Below are 8,341 nucleotides of genomic sequence, written 5' to 3' on the forward strand. Positions count from 1 at the left end.
TTCCTCTGTCGGGAATTAAATGAGTCAAAATTTGCTTTGGCCGATCATTGACTTCTGACTAAACACCACATAATGGAATTTCATTCAAACCAATACTTCTTCATCTTGAGCGGTATATTACTATTATTTTATTTTTCACCCATTACTGTACGCAATTTTCTGACTCAATGGAACAACTTGTGATCAGATTGAGACAATTGTCTCAGAAGTGTTAAGTGATGTGCTGTACCCTGATGCATTAATTGTTCACACATGAAAATCAGAGAATGTGTAGTTTCAGTTTGATCCATTTCTTGCATTTGGTGACAACACACATAAGTCAGCATTTAAGGTTGTTGTTCATTGTTGGTAAAGCACATATGTGTTGAAACATAATCAAATGTTATTAATGCTACTTTCTGTCATACACATTTATTCTTACATTAATTTTCATCTTCTTGTCTCCACAGCAAACAGTTTTGTTTTTACTGTCCCAATACTTACAGCGTATGGTCAACAGTAGCTTCAATTATATGCCATATTACTGAACAGACTGTATACAAGTAAACATTTATGTGATCCACTTTACCTTTGAGTATGTCTTATGTCAACATGTCAACCCACATCAAAGTAGCACAAAGGTAAAGGAATGCTCAGGCGCCTGGGAAATGTGTAAATGTATGAAATTACCTTGATCCAAAGATTCCCACTGCATACCATCTACTGCCATAAGATCAGAAAGAGAGAAAGAGGGGTTTGTCTTGGTCTTATTGCATCAACAGTTGGTAAAATCCAAAAAGATCCAGCCTACAAGACAGCATAGTACAGACATCAAACTGTCAGACATCCGTTCACTTTCTGACTAAGTTGTTCTTTTAAGTTTAGTTATTAATCTTTGAAGTAAAACTGATGGTTCATTCAGAAGGTGGTGTGGGAATACTTGAAAACATGACATGCAGCTGTGAAGCACAGAGCAACAATACAGCAAATTGATTATAGATTAGCATATCAAGCAATTATGTGGTTTGACTTATGAATTATGCTCAACCTACAGGATGATTAGATCTTAAATGAAGTCATAGATTGTATGTATATTGTGCATTTTGTTCAAGGTTTACAATACATTAAGTCCCTAAACAACAGCACAAGTATGTATAGAGTAGGACTACAAATTGAAAATATTTTGTATCCCATTTTAATGTTCAGATACCCCCTATAGAGTACAGTATATGGATGCATACAATGCTCTGTCGGTATCTTATGCTTGAGATAAGAGGAAGAGAAAGAGAGAGAAAGGAACAGGATGGGGTGTTGTTCAGTATAACCAAAGCCTGGCTTCAGTCATGAGCAAAGAGTTATAGGCTAGATTTCTAGTGAGTGAGATCACATCCTCATATCTCCAAGCAGTATAAGATCCGTAAAAATATAGAGAGTGGATTATGTTTATGCCATATGCCATATTTGTGTGCGTGTTTTGGTTGTTGCACTTTTAATTTAACAACATACATCCACCAAACACATCTAAAATGAAGTAAGCTATGTCTCCATATTGCACTCATGTTAAGGTCAGTCTTTTAGTTATTCAGAATGGAGATTTTAAAGAAACTGAACATAAAGGATACTGCACAGCTGGAACAATCTGATCAGTCACAGACTTTTATGTGGGTGTGGTCAGATTGTAGCAAGGAAACAATTGGTCAAATACGCAACTTTGGAATTTAGTCTAACAGTAAACAGCAGTTGTCTGAATGACAAAAGGAATTGACCGGGATAGAGATTGACATTAACATACAGACACAAAAAAACACTAGCTGTTGACAAAACATAGCCAAGATCAAAGCAGTCCTCTGATTAGTTACCAACATAAAACTAGTCAATGCAAAATAGCAGAGGGTGATGCAGAGGGTACATGTTTGTGAGCTGAAGCCCAGGACTGTGTCCCTGCTGTCTGCCGGTCTGTGTCTAATGATGATGAGGTCCCGTTCGCATAAAGAACCCACTGTGATGCAGCTACAACTGTAATTTCGAATTTGGCTGATTGGTTTATAGCTTTATTGAATTCCAGTGCAGAATCACTATGTTGACGACAGCCATAAACTAAAAGAGGTTTGTCATCGCTCCAGTTTCACACAAAAAAAAACATGGTTTTCAAAGAAGCCGTAGTAGAGCATTATGTATTGGTTCAACCAAATAAGGAGACTTCCCAGATGCAAACTGTATTGCTCAAAGGTTGATCTTATACTGTAGGTCATTTTTAAAACATTGCTTGGTCTTAGATGTTTCATTTAAAAATCCTTTGGTAAAATATAATGACAGATAAGATCAGTAGTTAACACTTTACTTGAAGGGGTGTTTATAAGACTGACATGACACCTTCATAAACATGACATTATCTGTGTCATGAACATGAAGGAGATTTTATGCACATTTATGACAACTGTCATTTGGTCAGTTGTGTCATTTTTAATTAAAAGATGACATTGTTTGAAATTTCTTTGTTAAACAAATTGACATTAACCAATACATCATAACTTGTCATAAATCTGTCATAAACATGACATGGCAGAATAATGATCAAACTTGAGAAACTACCTGCTTTATGGGTTAACATTACATTAAACTGTCATTTAATGTCAATAATTGTTAATACAATGTCAAATAATTTTAAGTACCATAACAAAATGCAACAGACACATCAAAAGTTTACACTTAACTTCAAGCATGTGCACAATAAAAAACTGACAGTTAACAGAACTTCTCACACAAGGTTCTGAAATTTTCTGACGAAAAAACGAACAAAACATTTAATTTATTTTATGTAATTAACTGTTTTTCAAGCGATATGGACCCAACAGTGCATGGCTTAACCCATTATTGTACTGTTTTCATTTCATTTTAGGAAAATCTCTCTCCAAATGCAATAAAAGTATTATTATTATTATTTTTATTATTGGATGATTGATTTTATTTATTAAATACATTGAGGAAGCTTAAAACAAAACATTATGAACTGAAGAAAATTAATGACGCTGTTATAAAACTATTTGACAGAGAATTAACACTTAATGACAAATTATATTTGTACCACTGTAGTTGAGGTCAAGAAAAATATTCATGCTGCTGTTATTTACTTTGTAATGACATATTCAATTTGTATCACTGGTAAAAAGTGGTCAGTTATGTTGTCTTGGTAATGTCAAGTTATGATGTAATGGTTAATGTCAAGTTGTCATAACAAAGAAAGACATCTTAAAAAATGTCACCTTTGCATTAAAAATTACACAATTCAACGAATGACATTAAATGAAAGTTGTCATAAACGTGCATAAAATCACCTTCATGTTTATAGCACGTGTCATGTCATGATTATGAAAGTGTCATGTCAGTCAAATGAACACCTCTTCAAGTAAAATGTTACCGTATAGAAATGTATCTCTGACCCAGAAGGACAACATTAGGGGCTTTACCAAACAGCAACATGTCTCAAATTTGAAAACGAGTTAGTGGTTCCACAATGCATGTCTCTCAATCCCAGAATAGAATTTGATTTTCCCATGGTCATTTAAAAAATACTGCTGTGTTTTTGGCATAAATCTAAACATGCCTCACCCCACATTTTTACAGAGACATTTTCCATATTACAGTCTTACACTACACAGTAAAGATTTACAGAAAAACTTAATAAATGACAGAAAACAGTCTCATGCAGGTTCTGCGGAGCTAGAGAGAAGCACTGTTCATAAGATTCATGAAGCTCAAGTAATCTATTCCCACACAGTATCACAGAATGCTTGAGTTTATCTTCACAGATAGTCTAATAATAACTGATAGTCCTTGGAAAATCAGTTTTGACCTTCTCTGAAGGGTCAAGCCAGAACAGGTCCTGACCCTTCCCACCAGCTGATTCTGTGAAGAGCAGCGGAGATGTTCATCCATTGTTAATAATATCATTGGTTAAAAGATTGTGATGGAGTGACAGACGAATAGCTGACAGGAGTAGAAGGGAGGAGCAGGAAAATGTTCACAGTGATGTCTTCCCAGGACTGTGGTTGCCCCTCTAGGGATTAAATTCAGTTCCGGACACAAACTCCATATCAGGAAATATATCACTTCATTGACCCACATCCTTTGCTGACAAGTAAATAAACTTTTTGGCAATCATTCAAATTCAAATTTATGATAAGCTTATTATAGGAATAAAGTCATATAAAGTAAAATGTGATAATGGTGACAATCAATAGCAAATGTTAATGCAGCTATGAAAATTCTGCACTGATAAAAAATGATGTCAAAAATATAAACACATTGTTAAGAACGGCATCTCTTTTGATCTTCTATCTAGAGAGTATCAGAACAGTTGTCAACTAAAGTTTCTTCTTAATTTAAGGTTTCCATAATGGTAAGTTAGAGAGATGATGAATCAGCTAATAAATCAGGCATGTTGTTGAGGAACTGGGTGAATCAGTCATGAGGAATGACAGACTCATCCGAATTAGGACAAGAACAAGTTTAATGTATAAACACACATCTTTATAATTTAGCTGACAAACTTGCCTCAGATATTTTGGTAGACAACACAATATGCGTATGCATCATTTTTCTATGTGTCAGCATATTCGGTTCCATTTAGATTTTATCAATTAAACAACTTTTATATGCTAACAATTAAAGTGGCATATTCATTAAGATTAATAGCATATTCAAAGAATGGCACTGTGTTTATGTGCCACGTATCATCATTTTATTTATGACTGGACTGCCAGCAGAAAACCTGACACAAAGCAAACCCCAAAATTCAAGATATTTAAAAAGCCAGTAAGTGGTACAATTCCACAGTAATATCGGTCATTTAATAACAGTAGCTGTGGATAAACTGCACCTGTCTACACATTTCTCTCAGAAGAACAAGCGTGTTAAGTTTTAACAGGGTTTCAAAGGAAATGTACCACATGCTCCCACGGTAAGCATTACATCATTACAGAGACTGTGGCCCGTCCAGTGTCCATCTAACAAACCCACAGATGTGCACAGATGGATACAATGGCAAATGATACAGTGACGTAACATAACACACTATTTGCTGCATGTGCACCATGCCATTTCAATTCATATCACAGCATCTGTTAGAAAGGCATCAGTTTTGGTCATGGAGCCAGTTGCTGAATGGTCTCATCACCAGTTGTTCAGTTAGCATTTGTTCTACTCAAATAGACGGATTGTCTTAGGAGACATGGAAACCTGAGAGGGTGAGCTGAACTGGACATTTTGGGGACATATGGGACCTGCTGAGCTGGACTTGAAATAGCGGAGTTGGGCAAGGAGTCTAAAAAGAAGGCTAATAGCTATGGGTTATAGGTTTCACACATTAGTTGGTCTCTGTTACACATACAAGGCAAATTTGTAGAAGTAAGCATAAAGTAACTTGATGCCTTTGAATTATAGGGTGAAAAACAACAGAATAATGTAGTTTTGGCCTCAGTAATCCAAAATGCAATCATTATAGTCTGCAACAGATTACTAAGAACTAAGAGAAGTTTTTCATGTCAAAAGTTGTATACGTTCACTCTAAAAGGGCCATTTTATAAACATCAGCTCCTGATTGTGGAATTGGACTTTGGCTGTAGATGAGAAGGACTGTTTTGGGAGGTGCCAGGAAAACCTACAATTAAAACAAAACAGAAAGGAGCAACAACACAAAAATCTGTCAGCTCATAACAACATACAGGAACATGTGAAGATGATTTTTCGAAAATGTCATTACATAAAGGTTGTGTAATGTCTGTTGTCTTGGCTGTTTCAAGCATCAGAGGTGGAATGTGAGGCAGATGAAACAGAGCCGCCCAGAGGCACTCTGGATCAGATTGCGTTTTGGGTTGAAGCCCTTCATTCATTGGTGACATTTACAGTCGTTTCAGCCTAGCCCCTTGGCGTCCCTAAAATGGGGCCCCTTGCCTTTCTGGAAAATCCCTCTGAGCATGTGTCTGGCTCCACTTGTGTGTTCCGCGCCGGTACAGGAAACGGGCCAACTACGGAGGCAAGACGCATATGATGTCATCCCCCCTCCTAACTGGGCTATAACAGGTTTCAGATGAGATCCAGTGAAGGAATGGGACAGTACTGGCTCTCACAGTACAGAATATTAGGTTATCTGCAATTCCTTGAAAGCAACATAAGATTAACAAACAAAAATGCAGGGTATTTGATGTTAACCACTAGCCATAAGCTTTTTAGGCATTGTTTTAGCATTCAACATTCAGTTTGTCTCCATTCATGGTATGCAGAACTCACTTTTCACAATCCAATATTTTTCATTAGATTAAATCAAGATTATAATAAGTCCTGTCTTACTTTCTTATTAAATAACAGGTTTTCACTAAATATGTTCGAATACAGACAATGAAAGGGCGCACAGCAACTGACTTGGATTAGATCTATTTCACTAAATGTGTGCATCCAGAACCTTTGATGGGTTTTCATGCTGCAGGCAGTGATCCACAGTGTGCAGACACCTTATCAGATTTCAAATGGAGGTAGCCTATTGGACAATGTCCTATGAGATCACTGTTACAGACAAACTATCTTTGTCTTTTAAAGGGACACTCTACTTTTAAAGGGACACTCTACTCTTTTGAAAATATGCAACTATGCGTTTTAGAATCCATTCAGCCGATCTCCGGGTCTGGCGCTATAGCATTGCTTAGCATAATTCATTGAATCTGATTAGACCATCAGCATCGCGCCAAAAAATAACCAAAGATATTTTTCCTATTTAAAACTTGACTTTTCTGTAGATAAACAGCAATTTTGTTGAACGTTTGCCACTCAACAGGGCGTGCTCCGGCGTGGTCATGTAGAAAGTGACGTCAATGCATACCCTCCATTGAAAGTAGCCAAGGGGACTATTTTCGGGCAGTGTGTATATCACTATGCTTGCTGCAGCCATGTTACAGCAGCAAAGTCCTTGATTATTACGCCAGAATGAGAGTATAGTTCATAGTCATATATCGGCCTAGAAAATCGCAACTTTTAATTTTCCATCCGTCTTAGTACACAATGTATCTACAGAAGAGTAAAGTTTAAAATAGGAACATTTTCTAAACAAATTGGTTATTTTTTAGCGTGATGTTAATGGTCTAATCAGATTAAATAGATTATGCTAAACTATGCTATAAATGGTAGCACCAGACCCGGAGATCGGCTTAATGGATTCCAAAACGGTAAAAATCTAATGTTTAACTCTAGGGGAGCTGGAAAATTAGCATATTTTCAAAATAAGTGGAGTGTCCCTTTAAGTCCTATTTTTAAGGAAGATGCCACGTTTTTGTGGAAAGACTGTCTTCTCTTTGGTCTGACACTGAGCCACAGAAATGCACAATACTGACAAACATAACTGACATGTTTTCTGGCTATAAACACCCAGCTAATTGTTGCACTCAGGAATGTTTTGACACTGATTATAGATACACAAGATTTTGTAAGCTCTGCTGTGTTATCTAGGGCAGTGGTTTTCAATCTTGTCCCACTGCCCTGCACATTTTGCATTTCTCCCTTATCTAACACACCTGATTCAGATCATCAGCTCATTAAGGGCTCATCCATGAACAGAACTGGGTGTGTCAGTTAAGGGAGACAAACAAAATATGCAGAGCTGTGGGTCCCCTAGGAAAAGATTGAAAACCACTGATCTAGGGTGTTTCTGCTGCATTTTTGGTCCTATGCTCTATTCACACAGCAGCTGATCCCATTAGCTCTTCTCTTAGACCCTCAGGTGAGGTCTTTATGTGGTATATTGAGTGACATCATTTATGTCATAGGAGGTTAACTGCTGCTGGAAAATCACAAACAAAATCTCCACTGTATGCTTCCCAGCTGGAGCAGCTGGAAAAATTAGTTGTGCAGTGCTGACCCCTGGTGCTTTCAAAAGGCTTTGCATGGATATAAAATGGGTCATATTATGAGACTTTATAAGATGTAAAATAAGTCTTCGGTGTCCCCACAGTGCGTGTGTAAAGTTTTAGCACTCTTTGCCTGGAGAAGTGGATATACTCTTAATTTATGCCCCCATGGGTAGCCTACAGTGTTTCAAATTATGTGCACAAAATGAAGTGTTTTAAAAGACTGCACAATTGCTGTTCATATGGGGCGGATGTCAAACCTAATTAAAATAAAATCAAGTCAAATCAAATCAAATCGATTTTTAAGCTTATTAAAACCAGTATGAAAATAATTCGTTGGTCTAAATATATTTTTATATTCTTTAAATCATTTAGGAAAATATAATTTTTACTGATGGGTGGTGATGACTCGGTCGCATGAGAGGCTTTTATTTTGAAGTGTTGTTCTGAAGGGCTTAATTTGCTGC

This window comes from Paramisgurnus dabryanus, chromosome 1 (genome assembly GCF_030506205.2).
Source record: "Paramisgurnus dabryanus chromosome 1, PD_genome_1.1, whole genome shotgun sequence".
Taxonomy (NCBI): domain Eukaryota; kingdom Metazoa; phylum Chordata; class Actinopteri; order Cypriniformes; family Cobitidae; genus Paramisgurnus; species Paramisgurnus dabryanus.